We start from the raw sequence: 20,216 nt of genomic DNA on the forward strand, positions 1-20,216 counted from the left end.
GTTGCAGACACAGCATGGTGAGTGGGGGATGGGTGCAGACTGTATGGGGAGCAAATGGAGGAATGTATGCAGACACAGTATGAGTAGCGATGGGAAAATGTATGTGGACACAGTATGGGGAGTGAGGGTGATGGGATTAGTGCAAACACAGTATGGGGAGTCAGGAGTATATGTGAGTAGGCAGTATAGAGAGTGAGGGGGTAAATATATGAGGAGACAGTATGGTGAACAGGGGGTATGAGAGGAGACAGTATGAGGAGAGAGGAAAATAGTGTGAGGAGACTGTATGAAGGAGAAAAGTGGGTGGGCACAGAATAGAGACTGAGTAGTGTGGTGGGGGTGTAGCATGGGGGGACAGTGTAATGGTACATCCAGGAGGGGATAGTATACCAAGGAGGGGGAGTGTGATGAGAGGGTACAGTATGGAGACTGGGTCCTATAGGGAGGACACAGTGTGAGAGGACAGTGTAAAGAAAAGGCCAGTATGGAAACGAGAGGTCAGTGTGAAGAGCATGTACCATAAGAGGAACAGCATGGGGTCACATTTTGTGCAGACAATATAGTGAGGGGCAATTATTTACTCTGGGCTAAGAGTAGGTCAGATATTTTTATTCAGGAGCATTATAATGACATTGGTATCTTTAAAGGCATCATGTGGAGATTTGCTGTGGAAGACCGGAGAAGATGGAAGTCTGCATAGACGAGCTGTGGATGAAAAAACTCATCATGGGGTCTGGACAAGATGAAGACAAGAAGGAGAACGACTCCAGAGATGACGCCATCTATAAGGTACCTGGATGTAAATATTATTTGTGATACTGACTAATTCTCATGTTTTTAGTTATGTTAGCAGCATTAAAGGGGTTGTTTAGGTCTGTGATGAGTCTGCAGTCATTTTACGTGACTGAAGACTACTGAATTCTCACAGTGCTCACTGCACGCTGTTAGGATTCTCTTGTGCTGGTGACTTGCATACATGTGGGCTTGCGCTGACTAGACATGTGTGGCCTCACTCAATGAAAATGAACTGAATGAGGTCAGACACGTCTAGTCGGAATGTGGCCAGAAGTATGCAAATCGTATGCAATCTGAGATGCGCCACCCCCGGTTGCCATTTTCCCAGAGGCCACCACATTGCAGTAATGGATATGCGGGGGGCTCTGGGCTTTCACAAAATGCTGGCAGAGGTCCCCCCCCGCAGAGCACCACAGCCATTTTCACCGCAGTTGAACACCCCCTCATCCCAGCCTGCGGCCTGCAGCAACGTACCACTCTTGCCTCCTCCAGCAGCGACCCCGAGACCCTGTTCCACCACGACCAGTAAGGTATATCCGCATTATAAGACTTTGGGGGAAATTTTGGGGAAAAAAGTGAGTCTTTTAATCTGAAAAATACGGTACTGGGGGGGTGCCAAACTGAATTCTTGCCACGGGTGCCAGATAACCTAGATACACCTCTGCCCAAAGCCATTACTGGCCCCACTTCTATCATGGTTTCCTCCACCTCCTACAGCAGTTCCTGCATGCCCTCCTGCTTCTCCTTATCCTCTATCTCCGATGTGCTATGTCACAGCACGTCGTCCATATTAGCTGGAAGTTCTGCAGCACTGCCTCAGCAAAGTGGCAACAGGCTCTGCTGAATCTAACTTGTCTAAGTGACAAACTGCACATGGCAGCAGTTACTTAAACGAATAACAGACCAGACATATCTGTGATTTTTGCGCTGAACCACAAAAACATGTACCATGTTTGGCATATGTGCTTAACTTGGTAGTTTCTGAAAACCTATCCAGATTTGCCAGAGCTTCTAGCCAAGAGATGCATTAGCGCTCATTTCCACAAGTCAGTATAATAAAGAAACTAGGGTGCCTCTATGCTGGAATAATATAGAGAAACACAAAGCTAAATGCACATCAGGGTGCTACACTTTGTTTGGGAGACAAAGTACATGTAAAAGGGAGAAAAGTTGTTTGCCCTGAGTTTCCCCAATGTTCCTCTGGACCTCCTTCCGTACCTCCCTCAACCATTGAATGGCCGAATCAGCCCCTGGACACCCCGAGTCCATCCTGGAAAACTCACCAAAATGGGGGTGAAAGCCATAATTACAAAAGAATGGAGAGGTGCCCGTGGACTGATTAATACGATTATTTAAGGCAAATTCAGCCACTGGTAACAAGAACACCAATCATCCTGCTGGGACGTGGCAAGACAATGCAAAATTTGTTTAAGAGACTAATTGGTCCTTTCCGTCTGACTGTTGGTTCTGGGATGATAGGCCGAGGAGAAGGCCAAACTAATACCTAACCTTTTACAAAAAGTCCTCCACAATTTGGACACAAATTGTACCCCCCATCTGAAACCACACTCAAAGGCACGCCATGCAATTGCACCATGTGCTCAACAAATAACCTAGAAAGTGTCTCAGCATTAGGCAGTACCGCCAAACATACAAAATGCGCCTGTTTACTGAATCTATCCACCACCACCCTGACCACAGTCCAAGGTCTATCCGGAACTGGCAATGGTACCAATTCCCCCGGCCAACCGGTTATGGGAAGCTTTAGCACGTGCACAAGTATCACAGGAAAACACAAACACGGCGACATCAGTAGCCATAGAGGACCACCAAAACAGCCTAGCAATAGTAACCAAGATTCCAGCATGCCCACTAAGAGCAGAATCGTTGAATTCCTGGAGCACCCTCACCCGATACTGAACCAGGACAAAGAGCTTGTTGTCAGGCAATGATGGAGGAGCAATAGACTGAGCCTCACGAATCTTCTGCTCCAATTCTGAGGACATCACTGCCATGACCAGCCGGGTCCGTGGGACAATACCACCCTCACCCTCACCTCCGACGTGTCCACCTCAATGATGAACGGTTCAGACAGATCAGGCTGGACCAAGACAGGGGCAGACATAAGGCATTTCTTTAATAAAGCAAATGCCGCCACAGCCGGAACTGACCAGTTTTTGAGATCAGCCCCCTTACGAGTCAGATCCATGAGGGGCTTGACCACCTGTGAAAACCCCTTAATGAATTTCCTATAATAGTTTGCAAACCACAAAAAACATTGAAGACCCTTTAAGTCTCTGGGTTGTACCCAATCCACAATGGCCGTACCTTCCCAGGGTCCATATGAAACCCCTTGTCAGACAGAATAAACCCCAGAAAGGACAATTCTTGGACAAAGAATAAGCATTTTTCATCCGAGTTCTCCCATAACTTCTGGAGAACCGAACGTAGATGATCCATGTGAACTTGTTTGTTAGATGAAAACACAAGGATATCATCGAAATAAACAACCATAAAGCGCCCAACAAAATCAGAAAATACATGGTTAATAAAATTCTGAAACACAGCTGGTGCATTAGTGAGACCAAAGGGCATAACCAAATTCTCAAATAATCCTTCAGAAGTGCCATTTTCCACTCATCCCCCCTCCCAAATACGGATTAGATTATATGCTCCCCTGAGGTCCAGTTTAGAAAACCATTTTGCCCCTGACAATTGATTGTAAAAATCAGGGATGAGTGGGAGGGGATAGGTATTTCTCACTGTGATCTTATTTAATTCCAGAAAATCAAGGCATGGGGCCAAACCACCATCTTTTGTTTCTCAAAAAAGAATCCAGCTGCCACAGGAGAGACAGAGGGACGGCTGTAGCCTTTATGTAGGCTTTCAGAAATATACTCCTTCATAGCGGCTCGCTCCGGGCCAAAGAGGTTGTACAAACGGGCCTTGGGCAATTTAGCACCCGGAACCAGATTAATAGCACAGTCAAAAGGGCAGTGTGGTGGTAAAACCTCGGCCTCCTTTTCGGAAAAACCATCCTTAGAATCGTTCAGATACTCCGGAATACCTGCTAGATTAACGGTTGACACAAGTACGATAGTAAGGCAACTTTTAACACAATTAGGACCCCATTTGACAATGTCCTGAGATTCCCAGTCTATCACAGGATTATGTAACTGTAATCAGGGGAACCTCAACACCAGTTCCGCTGGCAGATTGTCCAGAACAAAATACGAAATACTGTGCGTTCCTGGTGCAGGGAACCCACTTTAAGGAGAAACTCCTCCGAGACAAAATTAATGACATTCTTTGCCAGCGGTGTTTTGTCAGTGGCAACAATATGAATAGGAGTTTCCAGCCTAACTGTCCCTAACTTATACTTGGTCACCAAGTTAGAGTCAATAAAGTTCATGGACGACCCGCAGTCCACGAAAGCAGAAGTGGGCGTGAAGCAACTCCCACAACTTAGTTCCACTTCCAACAATACTTTGGAAAATGAGGAAAAAGTTACCTGAGAGTCTGGATGACCTCCTCGGCAATCAACCAGACTCTGCCGCTTGTTAGTCAGTGGGCAGGAGAGGCAGTCCTTTTTCCAGTGTCCGGGATCTCCGTAGTAAAAACACAACTTTCCTTCATGTCGCCGTCTCCTCTCCTTCTCCTTGAGGTTGGTGGCCACCACCTCCATAGTTTCAGACGGTGGCAAAACAACAGAATTAGCAGGGAGCAACGGAACCTCTCTGTGTAACACCTCTGTCCCTCAGCCTCCGATCCATACGGATAGCCTGAGTCATAGCCTCCTCCAGTAAGCTGGGTGGTGCATGGGGGGCCAGAGCATCCTTTAGGTGATGCAACAGTCCTCTCCTGAACTGACATATCAGCGCAGAGTCATTCCAGGACACCTCCGTGGACCATCGATGGAACTCGGAGCAGTACCATTCGGCCGAGCGCTTATCATGAAAGACTCATGATTGTGTCTTCTGCCACTCTGACCCGGTCAGGCTAGTCAGAAATAAGGCCTAAGTCCTCAAAGAACCTATCCACAGACACATGTTCAGAAGCAGGTAAAGAGAAAGCCCATGATTGAGGTCCCTCTCAAAGTAAGAAAATGATTATCCCCACCCGCTGACTCTCATCTCCAGAAGATCGGGGTCTAAGAGAACACAATAGCTTGCAACTCTCCCTGATCTGGGAGCCTGACCGTAGGTTCAAGAGAGTGCAATGAGACATCAACAGTGTTAGAGTGCTTACCGACAGACTGGGAAGAATATCCCTGCAAAGATGTTACCGTGTCAGAAAGCTCTCTTTGCAGGTGGTTATGAGACGTGGCCAAAACCCTATGTTCCACAGACAGACCCTGCATCATTAATGTCAAACTAGCCATTTGATCCACCAAAGTACTGAGCGGATCCATAGAAAGAAGAGTAGAGAATAAAAAACTGTCTGTTTCTAGTAAGTTATAATGTCATGCTGCTGCAATGCAGGTAGGTCCAGGCTCCACTATATGGCAGTAGAGTGGAAGCACGACTGTACTTAAACAGAGCAGGCCTGCAGTGCAGCAGTGAGGCTACCACGGATGGCAGCAGACGAGTCAAAAAAGCCAGGTCAAATCCTAGACTGTATCACAGTACCAAAGGAATAAGCAATCTCACAGTCAGAGACAAGCCAGGGAATCAGTAACGGTCAGGAGCGGATAAGACAAAAGACAGAAGCAGGTCAAGATACAAGCCAAGTCAAAACCAGGAAGTCAACACACTAAAGGGAAACACTGTGTCAAGATGTGAAAAGGGGAATACAGATACACGGGTTCAGACAGCAAATGCAGCAGGACAAATCAGAGCAACCAGTGTCAGCTACAGCCCTAGGCAAAAACTATTACTGACATCGCCTGCAGCGACCTTCGATGACGATTCGGGTCACGTGACGCGTGCAGTCACGTGGTGCCCAGCTACAGAGTGCTGCATGAGTCACATTTCCAACTAGTATCGGAATAACTCGGATTCCTTCTTCAGGGATCCTTCTCCCTGAAGAAGGAATCTGAGTTATTCCGAAACTAGTTGGAAATTTGGCTCATGCAGCACTCTGTAGCTGGGCACCACGTGACTGCGCGCGTCACGTGACCCGAATCGTCATAGGTCCCGTCAGGCACACACAACGCTGACTACGCGTGCCTGTATCCTGCAATGCGGCTGGTGTGCAGGGCCGGACTGGGACTAAAATTCAGCCCTGGCATTTGAAGTTACACAGGCCCACTAGACACATGGTGACTATATAATATCTTTGTACACTTGTAGGTTACCACAAGTGAGAGGAGATTAACACGACTATATAACATGTAGTCAGAGCTGTGCCCAGTATTTCAGCTCAGTCCTATTTATTGCTTTTAGGTACAGTACTACTCCCAAAGCTCTGTCCCTTTTGTACGCACGGTGACAGAATTCCTGGCAGAACTGCTATCCATTGGGCAACCAGACCCCCTGGTCATAGCTGCCCCTATCGTACCTCCCAACTTTTGAAGAAGGGAAAGAGGGACAAAGACAGCAGCACGCGCAGCGTGCGCTGCAAATTTTAGGCCACGCCCGGCCACACCCATTTCACCACTAGTCACACCCATATCCACGCCTAATTGCACCCATTTAGCACTGCTGATCACACTGACTGGTACTGAGGGCACAGTGGCTGGCATTATGGGCACACTGACTGGCACTAAGGAAGAGAGAAAACAGCGAGAGAGAGAAAAAAGAAAAAAGAGAGAGAACGAAAGAACAGAGAGAAAGAAGAAAGATCAGAGAGAAAGAAAGAGGGGAAAGAAAGAACAGAGAGAGACAGAGGAAGAACAGAGAGATAAAGAAAGAAGTAAAGAAAAGAAAGAAAGAACAGAGAGAAAGAAAGAGGAAAGAAAGAGGGGAAAGAAAGAACAGAGAGAGAGAGAGAAAAAAAGAAAGATTAGAGAGAGAAAGAAAGAATAGAGAGAGAGAAAGGAAATAAGGGAAAGACAGAACAGAGAATGAGAAAGATAGATTCTATAAAGATACTATAGCAGCCCGGCTCCCATTGTAGTGCCCACCTGAGCCTCCCGGTGCAGGACATATCATGATCCGCTCACATGGCCGGCTTCCCCGATTCCAAGTCGATCCTGCTGTCTGCGCTGTTGGAGGAGGACACGTGATGGATCTGAAGCATTCCTGGTTCCGTCACAATCTCCTCAAGAAATTATTTCATTTCCGGACAGCTTCCAGCACATTACTTAAGGTGGAACGTCATGTGTGTGTTTTAAAATGCTCCTCGGGGCTCCGCCATGTACTCCTGTGTCCGTGGGAAAAGCCCACTTTGTATGCTTCGTACACACTTGGCTCTGCTCCGTACATCCCGTACACATATGGCTTCACTCCGTACCCACACGGCTCCACTCCGTATACCCCATACACACGCGGCTCTGCTCCGTACACCAAGTACACACACGGCTCCGCTCCGTACACCCCGTAAACGCGCAGCTCCGCTCCGTACACCTTGTACACGCGGCTCTGTTCCATACACCTTATACACACACGGCTCCTCTCCATACACCTCGTACACACACGGCTCCGCTCCGTACACCTCGTACACACGGCTCTGTTCTGTACACCTCATACACACTTGGCTCCTCTCCGTACACCTCGTACACACATGGCTCCTCTCCGTACACCTCGTACACACATGGCTCCGCTCCGTACACCTTGTACACACACGGCTCCGCTCCGTACACCTTGTACACACACGGCTCCGCTCCGTACACCTTGTACACACATGGCTCCGCTCCGTACACCTCGTACACACACGGCTCTTTTCCGTACACCTCATACACACACAGCTCTGCTACATCTACACTGTAAACCCCTCCTGACCCCACACATACTTACCTCATCCAGCACCATGACGACAGCACAGCAGAGTCTCGCTGACACCAAGAGGCAAGGCTGAGCGCACAGGACCTGTGATGAGGTCACAGGAGGGGCGGAGTCAGGGGTCACATGATCAGGGGTCTGGACAAAGCCTCCTGATTGTGTGACCCCGGACTCCTCCCCTCCTGTGACCTCATCACAGGTCCTGTGAACAGAGAAGAGAGCAAGCAAGCGACGCTGTGAGTGGCTGCGAGGGGGAGGTCTCATGCTACGGCAAGGATGGGGTGCGTGGGGGGGCCTGGCGGCTTATCTCCCTGCAGTGCGGGAGGGTTGGAAGCTATAACCACCGTGCCCGCAGAGGGCCGGCGGCAGGAGCAACAGCCAGGCCAGTGGCCGCATCAGCTGGCAAGCGGCCAGATGATTGGGCGCTGCCGCCTGCGGCCCACATGACGGCGGCCCACATGACAGCAGCCCAGCGGGAAAATGCCCGGTTGGTTATATTACCAATCCGGGCCTGCTGGTGTGATTGCCGCTGTCTGACACCGCTAAGCCTGGTGAGCGTCCAGCAATTTTATCTGCTTCCCCGCCTCCACACCATCTACGTGGGGTCCCTTATTCTCTGAGGATTACCGGACATTTGTTTGTACATAGAGCCTGTTACCGGCCAGAACAGAGCTCTAGGACTTATCCGCTCACTTCTAACAGCCAGGATTCTCCTCAAGCTAAGTACATGCCATCGGCATCCACCTATGTCACTGCTCAAAAGACCACCTTTAGTGGTGAACTATTCAGCCAATCTAACTGCACTCCTCTTAGAGGTACCTGACATATTGGGGTTAGATTAACTTGGACCACATCTAAAGCCACTTTATTTATAAGCACATTATTGCATATGGTTTATCTATAACATTTGATTTTATTCACATCAGCACTGTAATACTAGTAGTAGCTGTTTTAAAAATATTTACTGGGTAAATTGGTTCCGTATAAAAATGTCTGTTCCTTCTTTTTTGTAGTTTGATCAACCAAACTCCCATCTTTCTATCTTCTTAACATCTAATGCTCATGAGTCTACTGCCTCAGTAACACAGGTAATTATTTTTTATTGATTCATAGCGCGAGTATTATTTGTATTATGTATATAAGTACAGTGACACCCAGGACAAAAAAGAAAACTGCTGTAAACTAGCCAAACTTTGAGCACGCACAAATATGAGTGTGCACGGAGATACCACTACGACAAATGTGTGGCCTGTAATTTTTTTATTTGACTAAATAGTGCTGTATATAAGTACAGTGTCAGACAGCAAAAAAAAATTGAATTTAGGGCTAAAAAGACCTAAATTTTTAGCAGATGGATGGATGAGGCATGTCACAGATATACCACACTGTAAAATATGTGACCTGCATGTACTTTTTGGGAGGGTTCAGCAAAATAGTGTCAAGAAATTGTGTAAGACACTCAAAAAAATTCTTCTCAACTGTACCACATAAAAATTAAATATTTCTCTGCGCACTCAAAAGGGATGTTTGGGACCCCTTTAACATTGCTGGATTTTCATGTTGTGCTAGGAAAAGGATCTGGCTCTATTGTGCACTGTCAAAAACCAAATGGAGGAAAAAAAGTGCTTTGGATTGCTTTGCAATAAAAAAAAGCTCTATTAGCCCTGGCCAAAAAATTTTTCAAAGCCAATTACACCTGAGGCTAGGTATATACGGCCAATATATCATACGGGTAGCAGCAGCAGCACCAGCAGACGGGAAGGGAATCGACCCTCTTGATGTATGCAATGATCTGTATACACACATACAGTGCCTGCAGGCTTTGCACTGATGTGCATAGAGCAACATACACTACCCTGCCTACCTGACACTGGAACCTATAAACTCCGGAATTAGTCCTTAGAAGGACTGTTTGTTTAGCTGCATTTGAGTAGTGTACTATGGTAGACCCCACACTGACTAATAAATCCCCAATTCTGACCCTATCTCAGCAGCAGCTCTCCCTACACTATCTAAATCCGGAGCTGAATGCGCCGAGCAGGGCGGCATCAGGTCTCTTATACCCCTGATCATGCTGCGCGGCCAGTCAATCACTGCACGACCACAACAAAGATGGCTATGGAGTTTCATTGCCTGGCAGACAATCCCTGCATCGTGATTGGGTCTGTAAAGTCCATCAAAAAAGCTGGGTGGAGATCCGAGTTCCCGCCAAGTAATCCCAGATATGCTCGGTACTCGCCGAGTACACCGAGTACAGTGATACTCGGGTAAGTAACGAGTAGTGGCGAGCACGTTCGCTCATCACTACTAGGAACTCAAAAGTGGGGAAGAGTTGAAAAAAAACAGAAGTGCTCCCAGCTCCAGTCCCTGACTTCGATGAAGAAGAGGCAATGTTAGCTCCCTGCCCAAGCCTCAATGATGTGCCACCTACCCCCCTTGGGGAGATGAACACTGAGTTGCCCACACTAGAAATCGCTAAAGCAGCAGACCCACCTGGTCAGAGCATCCCTTTACCGCCCACAAGACAGCTCTAACTACGTCGGTCAGAGTGAACCACAGCTGGAGTGCCTGCAGCCCGCAACGAGCAAGATCAGTTTATCTGGCAAATAATTATCCAGAAATGCAACATGTTGATGTCGGCGGGCACGTCAAAATGCCATATGCGGATGCATCCACATGCAACGCATGTCCCTGCATACCCAATGTTAAAGATAGGTACGCAAGACAACGCAGGATGCCTGCGGAAGTGGGCGGAGCATAGGCAGAGTTTAACCCCTTTCCTACAGTGGACGTAATATTCCGAACATGTGACCTGGGACCTAATTCCCATGGACGGAATATTACGTCATAGCAATCAGCGGCGCCCACGTGGTGAGCACCGCTGATTGCGGCCGGGTGTCAGCTGATTATCACAGCTGACACTCGGCACAATGTGTCAGGGGCGCCACATTAACCCCTGGCACACCGCGATCAAACACGATCGCGGTGTACCGGGGGTTAAAGGGAAGCATCGGCAGGGAGGGGGCTCCCTCCGTGCTTCCCTGAGCCCCCCACAGCAGCGCAATGTGCAGCGCTGCTGCGGGGGTCTCCTTCCCTGCAGGTCCCCGAATCCAATATGGCGGCGAGGACCTTCGGGGGCCTGCAGGGAGCTGGCTTCCTCATGCCTGCAAAGCGCAGGCAAGGAGGAAGCCTGTGTAGTGCCTGTGACAGATTGCTGATCTGTCACAGCAATCTGTGATGTGACAGATCAGCGATCTGTCACAGGACCGTGATGTCCCACCTGGGACAATGTAATAAAGTTAAAAAAAATAAAAAAAAGTGTAAAAATAATTTTTAAAAAATCGCTAAATTAAAAAAAATTCCCTAATAAATTCATTTTTTGGAAATAAAAGAAAAAAAAAACAAAAGTACACATTTGGCATTGCCGCATCCGTAACGACCCGCCCTATAAAACTGTCCCATTAGTTAACCCCTTTAGCAATCCCCTTAAAAAATAAAAATAAAAAACAATGCAAAAAATAATGAATTATTATCATACTGCCGAACAAAAAGTGCAATAACGCGCGATCAAAAAGACGCATATAAATATCCATGCTACCGCTGAAAATGTCATCTTGTCCTGCAAAAAACGAGCCATGACACAGCATCATCAGCAAAAAAGTAAAAAAGTTATAGCTCGTAGAATAAAGCGATGCAAAAATAATAATTTTTTATATAAAATGGTTTTCATTGCATAAAAGCGCCAAAACATAAAAAAACGACATAAATGAGGTATCGCTGTAACCGTACTGACCCGAAGAATAAAACCGCTTTATGAATTTTACCGCACGCGGAATGGTGTAAGCGCACCCCCCAAAAGAAATTCATGGAACACTGGTTTTTGTTCATTCTGCATCCCAAAAATCAGAATAAAAAGCGATCAAAACATGTCACGTGTCCGAAAATGATACCAATAAAAACATCAACTCGTCCCGCAAAAAAAAAAGACCTCACATGACTTGGTGGGTCAAAATATGGAAAAATTATAGCTCTCAAAATGTGATGATGCAAAAACTATTTTTACAATAAAAAGCGTCTTTTAGCGTGTGACAGCTGCCAAATATAAAAACCGCCATAAATAGTAAATCAAACCCCCTGTTATCACCCCCTTAGGCTGGTTTCACATTCGCGCTTTTTAAGCGCACGCACGGCCGGGGGTAGCTCCGCCCCCGAGCCGGCTCTCTGCCCGGCGTGCCCGCCCCTTCCTTGTAGCGCCGCCTCCTAGCGCACAGCGGCGCCTGCGATCGGCGCACCCTATCTTTAGCATAGGGTGCGCAGATCGTGCGCAGGCCGTGCGCTAGTTGCGCTTTGACCTGCGCTGCGCACTTTTGACGGTGCGCCGTGCGCGCCAAAATCCGAAAAGTTTGATTTTGGCGTGCACGGCGCACCGTCAAAAGTGCGCAGCGCAGGTCAAAGCGCAACTAGCGCACGGCCTGCGCACGATCTGCTCACCCTATGCTAAAGATAGGGTGCGCCGATCGCAGGCGCCGCTGTGCGCTAGGAGGCGGCGCTACAAGGAAGGGGCGGGCACGCCGGGCAGAGAGCCGGCTCGGGGGCGGAGCTACCCCCGGCCGTGCGTGCGCTTAAAAAGCGCGAATGTGAAACCAGCCTTAGTTAGGGAAAAATAATAAAATTAAAAAAATGTATGTATTTCCATTTTCCCATTAGGGTTAAGGTTAGGGCTAGGGTTAGGGCTAAGGTTAGGGCAAGGGTTAGGGCTGAGATTAGGTTAGGGGTGTGTTGGGGTTAGGGTTGGAGTTAGAATTGGGGAGTTTCCACTGTTTGGGCACATCAGGTGCTCTCCAAACGCAACATGGTGTCTGATCTCAATTCCAGCCAATTCTACGTTGAAAAAGTCAAATGGTGGTCCTTCCCTTCCAAGCTCTGCCATGCGCCCAAACAGTATTTTACCCCCACACATGGGGTATCAGCCTACTCAGGACAAATTGCAAAACAACTTTTGGGGTCCAATTTCTCCTGTTACCCTTAGGAAAATAAAAAATTGAGGGCAAAAATATCATTTTTGTGGAAAAAAATGATTTTTTTATTTTCACGCCCGGGCGTTATAAACTTCTGTGAAGCACTTGGGGGTTCAAAGTGCTCACCACACATCTAGATAAGTTCCGAGAGGGGCTAGTTTCCAAAATGAGGTCACTTGTGGGAAGTTTGAATAGTTTAGGCACATCAGAGGCTCTCCAAACGCACATGACACCCGCAGATCATTCCATCAAAGTCTGCATTCCAAAATGTCACTACTTCCCTTCCGACCCCCGACTTGTACCCATACAGTAGTTTTCTCCCATATATGCAGTATCAGTGTACTCAGGACAAATTGGACAACAACTTTTGGGGTCCAATTTCTCCTGGTACCCTTGGGAAAATAAAAAAATTGGGGACTAAAAGATCATGTTTGTGGAAAAAATATGATTTTTTTATTTTCACACACGGGCATTATTAACTTCTGTGAAGCACTGGGAGGTTCAAAGTGCTCACCACACATCTAGATATGTTCCTTTGGGGGTCTAGATTCCAAAATGGTGTCATTTGTGGGGAGTTTCCACTGTTTTGGTACATCAGGGGCTTTCCAAACGCGACATGGTGTCCGATCTTAATTCCAACCTAAAACGTCAAATGGCGCTGCTTCCCTTCCGAGCTCTGCCATGCGCCAAATAGTCATTTACACCTACATATGGGGTATCGGCGTACTCAAGACAAATTGCACAATAAATTTTAGGGTCCTGTTACCCTTGGAAAAATAAGAATTGAGGGTGAAAAGATCATTTTTGTCGAAAAAATATGATTTTTAATTGTACCGCTGTACGTTATAAACTTCTGTGAAGCTCTTGTGGGTTCAAAGTTCTCACCACATATCTTGATAAGTGCCTTGGGGGTCTAGTTTCCAAAATGGGGTCACTTGTGGGGGGATTCCACTGTTTAGGTACATCAGGGGCTCTCCAAACGTGACATGGCGTCCGATCTGAATTCCAGCCAATATTGCATTGAAAAAGTCAAACGGCGCTCCTTCCCTTCTGAGCTCTGCCATGTGCCGAAACAGTGGTTCCCCCCACATATCAGGTATCAGCGTACTCAGGACAAATTGCACAATAACTTTTGCCATCCAATTTCTCCTGTTACCCTTGGTAAAATAAAAAAATTGAACCTGAATTATTTTTTTTGTAAAAAAAAGTTAAATGTTCATTTTTTTAAATATTCAAAATATTCCTGTGAAGCACCTGAAAGGTTAATAAACTTCTTGAATGTGGTTTTGAGCACCTTAAGGGGTGCAGTTTTTAGAATGGTGTCACTTTTGGGTATTTTCTATAATATAAACCCCTCAAAGTGGCTTCAAATGTGATGTGGTCCCTAAAAATAAAATGGTTTTGCAAAAATGAGAAATCGCTGGTCAACTTTTTAACCCTTATAACTTCCTAACAATAAAAAATTTTGGTTCCCAAATTGTGCTGATGTAAAGTAAACATGTGGGAAATGTTACTTACTAAGTTTTTTGTGTGCCATATCTCTGCAATTTAAGGGCATAAAAATTCAAAGTTGGAAAATTGCGAAATTTTCGCCAAATTTCTGTTTTTTTTCACAAATAAACACAAGTTATTTGAATGAAATTTTACCACTAACATGAAGTACAATATGTCATGAGAAAACATTGTCAGAATCACCGAGATCCATGGAAGCGTTTCAGAGTTATTACCTCATAAAGGGACAGTGGTCAGAATTGTAAAAATTGTCCCGGGAGTTAGGCTGTGTGCACACGCTGCGGATTTTGCTGCGGTTCCGCAGCGGTTTTGGCCGCTGCGGACCCGCAGCAGTTTTTGCTGCGGTGTACAGTACCATGATTCCCTATGGGAATCAAAAACCGCAATGCAGACGGTGCAGAATTTTCCGCGCGGATTATCTGCGGTTTTCAATCCGCAGAAAGAATTGACATGTCAATTCTTTCTGCGGATTCTCCTGCGGTTTGCCATCTCCTCCATTTGAGGAGATGGAAAACCGCAGGGCAAAACCGCAGAGCAATCCGCAGGTAAAACCGCAGGTCTTTTGACCTGCGGTTTCACCTGCGGATTTTACAAAATCCGCGCGGATGAATCCGCACCTAATCCGCAGCGTGTGCACACAGCCTTAACGTGCAAACCACCCTTGGTAGTGAAGGGGTTAAGGGAGGATGTATGCAGCCATATGCAGACCAGCCAAACGCAAGTGTGAACTTTGTCTAAATGAGCCTCTAGACAGCTTTAGTGACTCATTACCATTATGATACAATGGCTCTGTACTAAGTCTTGTTTCTTCTATTAATTCCATCTTGGTCTGTGTTTAAATCATATTTTATTGTAGTCTTTAATTTTTTTATTTTGATATAACTTTTTAAAAGGTGTTGAAAACTCCTGTTTCAGTTTGTTTTGTAAGATGTTCAAAAGCAGATTTATCTTCTTCAAATTGTGATTGCTATGGTTGCAGCTGGGCTGGGGTAACTCTATTTAGCACACAGTAGCATTCCAAAAAGCTTATTCTCTCAGATAATGTTCAGGTCTCTGCCAGTTTTCACTTCATCGAACAAAAGCTGGCACTGCATACTCCATGTCAACACAAGTAATGGAAGAGAATAATATCAGCTGGAGTGCACTTTTTTTAGAGTTAGAAAATGATGTTTATTTTAACCAAGATAAACTGAACAAAGTAAGATTAGATTTACTCTATTTTATTCTATTGGCATTTAGAACTTGTGTTACACAGAAGAACAACTGTTAGAATATATTTGATATTTATACTTTATTCTAGTAAGTGTAGATGAAGACATTGTGGCAACAGAAGGTTAAATGTGAAGTGTGGTATATATTATGTTAGGTTACATACAGTGGGGGAAATACCGTAAGTATTTGATCCCTTGCTGATTTTGTAAGTTTGCCCACTGATGAAGACATAGATAGAATATCAAAAATAAAATCCACAGAATCACAATGTACAGTTGTGGCCAAAAGTATTGAAACCCCTGCAATTCTGTCAGATAATACTCAGTTTCTTCCTGAAAATGATTGCAAACAGAAATTCTTTGGTATTATTATCTTCATTTAATTTGTCTTAAATGAAAAAACACAAAAAGAATTGTCCTAAAGCCGAATTGGATATAATTCCACACCAAACATAAAAAAGAGGGTGGACAAAAGTATTAGCACTGTTCGAAAAATCATGTGATGCTTCTCTAATTTGTGTAATTAACAGCACCTGTAACTTACCTGTGGCACCTAACAGGTGTTGGCAATAACTAAATCACACTTGCAGCCAGTTGACATGGATTAAAGTTGACTCAACTTCTGTCCTGTGTCCTTGTGTGTACCACATTGAGCATGGAGAAAAGAAAGAAGACCAAAGAACTGTCTGAGGACTTGAGAAACCAAATTGTGAAGAAGCATGAGCAATCTCAAGGCTACAAGTCCATCTCCAAAGACCTGAATGTTCCTGTGTCTACCGTGCGCAGTGTCATCAAGAAGTTTAAAGCCCATGGCACTGTGGCTAACCTCCCTAGATGTGGACGGAAAAGAAAAATTGACAAGAGATTTCAACACAAGATTGCGCGGATGTTGGATAAAGAACCTCAACTAACATCCAAACAAGTTCAAGCTGCCCTGCAGTCCGAGGGTACAACAGTGTCAGCCCATACTATCCGTCGGCATCTGAATGAAAAGGGACTGTATGGTAGGAGACCCAGGAAGACCCCACTTCTTACCCCGAGACATAAAAAAGCCAGGCTGGAGTTTGCCAAAACTTACCTGAAAAAGCCTAAAATGTTTTGGAAGAATGTTCTCTGGTCAGATGAGACAAAAGTAGAGCTTTTTGGGAAAAAGCATCAACATAGAGTTTACAGGAGAAGAAAAGAGGCATTCAAAGAAAAGAACACGGTCTCTACAGTCAAACATGGCGGAGGTTCCCTGATGTTTTGGGGTTGCTTTGCTGCCTCTGGCACTGGACTGCTTGACCATGTGCATGGCATTATAAAGTCTGAAGACTACCAACAAATTTTGCAGCATAATGTAGGGCCCAGTGTGAGAAAGCTGGGTCTCCCTCAGAGGTCATAGGTCTTCCAGCAGGACAATGACCCAAAACACACTTCAAAAAGCACTAGGAAATGGTTTGAGAGAAAGCACTGGAGACTTCTAAGGTGGCCAGCAATGAGTCCAGACCTGAATCCCATAGAGCACCTGTGGAGAGATCTAAAAATGGCAGTTTGGAGAAGGCACCCTTCAAATATCAGCGACCTGGAGCAGTTTGCCAAAGAAGAATGGTCTAAAATTCCAGCAGAGCATTGTAAGAAACTCATTGATGGTTACCGGAAGCGGTTGGTCGCAGTTATTTTGGCTAAAGGTTGTGCAACCAAGTATTAGGCTGAGGGTGCCAATAATTTTGTCTGGCCCATTTTTGGAGTTTTGTGTGAAATGATCAATGTTTTGCTTTTTGCTTCATTCTCTTTTGTGCTTTTTCATTTAAGACAAATTAAATGAAGATAATAATACCAAAGAATTTATGTTTGCAATCATTTTCAGGAAGAAACTGAGTATTATCTGACAGAATTGCAGGGGTGTCAATACTTTTGGCCACAACTGTGTGTGTGTGTGTGTGTGTATATATATATATATATATATATATATATATATATATATATATATATATATATATATATATACATTCTGTGTGTCTATATCTATTCTTTGGTTTCTGTTATAAACCCTGTCATAGGGCTACATTATATGTCCATTTTGCAAGCCTGCGAGAAAATCTCGCCATACGGATTACATACGGATGCTTACATGCGCAAAATACGCAACCTCACCTTGATTACGGATGACATACGGAGCACTGTTTAGGGGCCATTCATCCGTATTATGCATGTAAAATACTGACCGTATTTTGCGTCGGTTAGTGTGACCCCGGCCTAACGATTTTCACAGCTGACACCCGGCACTATGTGCCAGGAGTGGTCATGGACCACTCCCGGCACTTTAACCCCCAGAACACTGTGATCAAACATGATCGCAGCATTCCGGGAGCAGGCAGAGGGGATGTCAGCTGTGACAGCCACTCTGCCTTTGGATCGGGACTCCAAAGCTTTGAAACTTTCTGTCTTGCACAGTGCATGTCAGGAAGTCTCATAGGTTAGTGTACAGAAGCTGCAGCGCTGACAGTTTCTATAGCATGCAGATCTGCATGCTATAGAAACGATCAGCCTGTACAAAATGAGTGTCCCATAGTGGGACAAATATTTATTCCATCAATAAATAAATATTTAAATAAAAAAATCTAAACAATAAAAGTAAACATATTTTGTATCGCCGTGTCCAAAACGACCTGACCAATAAAAATGTCCCACTAGTTAATCCCTTTAGTGAACACCATTAGAAAAAGAAAAGGAAAAAAAACAATGCTTTATCATCATACCTCCGAACAGCAAAAAGTGGAATAACACACGATCAAAAAGACGGATATAAATAAATGTGGTACTGCTGATAATGTCATCTTGTCCCACAAAGAAAAAGCTGCCATATAGCTCCATCACCGGAAAAATAAAGTAGTTATAGCTCTTAGAATAAAGGGATGCAAAAATAATTATTTTTTATATAGAATAGTTTTTATTGTATAAAACTGCCAAAACATGAAACAATAAAATTACATAAATGAGGTATCTCTGTCATCGTACTGACCCGAAGAATAAAACTGCTTTATCAATTTTACCACATGTAGAATGGTATAAACGCCTTCCTCAAAAGAAATTCATGAATTGATGGTTTTTGTTCATTCTGCCTCCCAAAAATCGGAATAAAAAGCGATCAAAAAATGTCATGTACCCAAAAATGGTACCAATAAAAACGTCAACTTGTCCCGAAAAAACAAGACCTCACATGACTCTGTGGGCCAACATAAAAAAAATTATAGCTCTCATAATGTGGTGACGCAAAAACTATTTTTTGCAATAAAAAGTGTCTTTTAGTGTGTGACAGCTGCCAAACATAAAAACCTGCTTTAAAAACCCACTATAAATAGTAAATCAAACCCCCCCTTTATCACCCCCTTAGTTATGGAAAAATAATAAAATGAAAAAAATGTATTTATTTCCATTTTCCCATTAGGGTCATTGTTTGGGTTAGGGTTAGGGCTAGGGTTAGGGTTAGGGTTGGGGCTAAAGTTAGGGTTAGGGTTGGGGCTAAAGTTAGGGTTAGGGCTAAAGTTAGGATAACAATTACAGTTGGGATTAGGGTTAGGGTTAGGGTTGGAATTAGGGTTAGGGGTGTGTTAGGGTTAGGTTTGTGGTTGGGATTAGGGTTAGGGGTGTGTTGGGGTTAGGGTTGGAGTTAGAATTTGGGGGTTACCACTGTTTAGGCACATCAGGGGCTCTCCAAACGTGACATGGTGTCTGATCTCAATTCCAGCCAATTTTGCATCAAAAGTCAAACGGCCCTCCTTCCCTTCTGAGCTTTGCCATGAGCCCAAACAGTGGTTTACCCCCACATATAGAGTATCAGCACAACAACTTTTGGTGTCCAATTTCTCCTGTTACTCTTGGGAAAATAAAATATTGGGGGCAAAAAGATTATTTTTGTGAAAAAATATGATTTTTTATTTTTACGGCTCTACATTATAAACGTCTGTGAAGCACTTGGGGTTCAAAGTGCTCACCACACATCTCGATAAGTTCATTAGGGGGTCTACTTTCCAAAATGGTGTCACTTGTGGGTGGCTTCCACTGTTTAGGCACATCAGGGGCTCTCCAAACGTGACATGGCATCTGATCTCAATTCCAGCCAATTTTGTTTTAAAAAGCCAAACGGCGCATATATAGGGTATGAGCCTACTCAGGAAAAATTGTACAACAACTTTTGGGGTCCAATTTCTCCTGTTTCCCATGGTAAAATAAAAAAAAATGGATCTGAAGTAGAGATGAGCGACTTTGCCTTTTTTCGGGGGGAGTCGGGTTTCATGAAACCCGACTTTCTCAAAAGTCGGGTCGAACGAAATCGGCCGATTATCGTGAAAAGTCGAAGGCCGACTGAAACACGAAACCCAATGCAAGTCAATGGGGAACCAAGGTCGGCAGGGAGTGGAGGACAGGAAACACACCTACAGTGCCCATTTTAATGTCAAAAACATCAATTCTTATTACTTAAGCTTGTCAACCTTAATTTACTTTATAATAATATTTAGGCATTGAAAACTGGGGGTTATTTGGCTAAAGTTGTGGGGGGGGTCGGGCTGGCTCCAGATTTTTGTTGGTCCTGGGCCAAAGAGTGTCACTGGGCTTCTTTAACACATGCCACAATTCATGATCCTCTGATACGGCAGAGAAATAGCGGTATAGTACAATGAAAAATACTTCACTTCTTACATCTCATGACTGATATCCATCTTAAATTCTCCAATAACTCCAAAAATGTACAGTATATTTCTCCATACAGTATTGTGGCCACCGCATAGTGTGCCATACAGAGTGATGAGGCCCAT

The 20,216-nt window shown here is 44.9% G+C and overlaps 1 long non-coding RNA gene across 2 annotated transcripts in view; it reads left to right on the plus strand.

Moving 5' to 3' along the window:
* LOC141084697 (uncharacterized) overlaps positions 1–20,216 on the plus strand; it is a 506,767-nt gene that overhangs the window by 202,197 nt on the left and 284,354 nt on the right. For both annotated transcript variants that reach the window (XR_012231086.1, XR_012231085.1), the window contains exon 2: positions 8,690–8,764. This is a non-coding gene — a long non-coding RNA (uncharacterized lncRNA). The remainder of the gene's footprint in view (positions 1–8,689; positions 8,765–20,216) is intronic.

The sequence above is a fragment of the Dendrobates tinctorius genome, unplaced genomic scaffold (genome assembly GCF_039654945.1).
Source record: "Dendrobates tinctorius isolate UK_male_01 unplaced genomic scaffold, ASM3965494v1 ptg000026l, whole genome shotgun sequence".
Taxonomy (NCBI): Eukaryota; Metazoa; Chordata; class Amphibia; order Anura; family Dendrobatidae; genus Dendrobates; species Dendrobates tinctorius.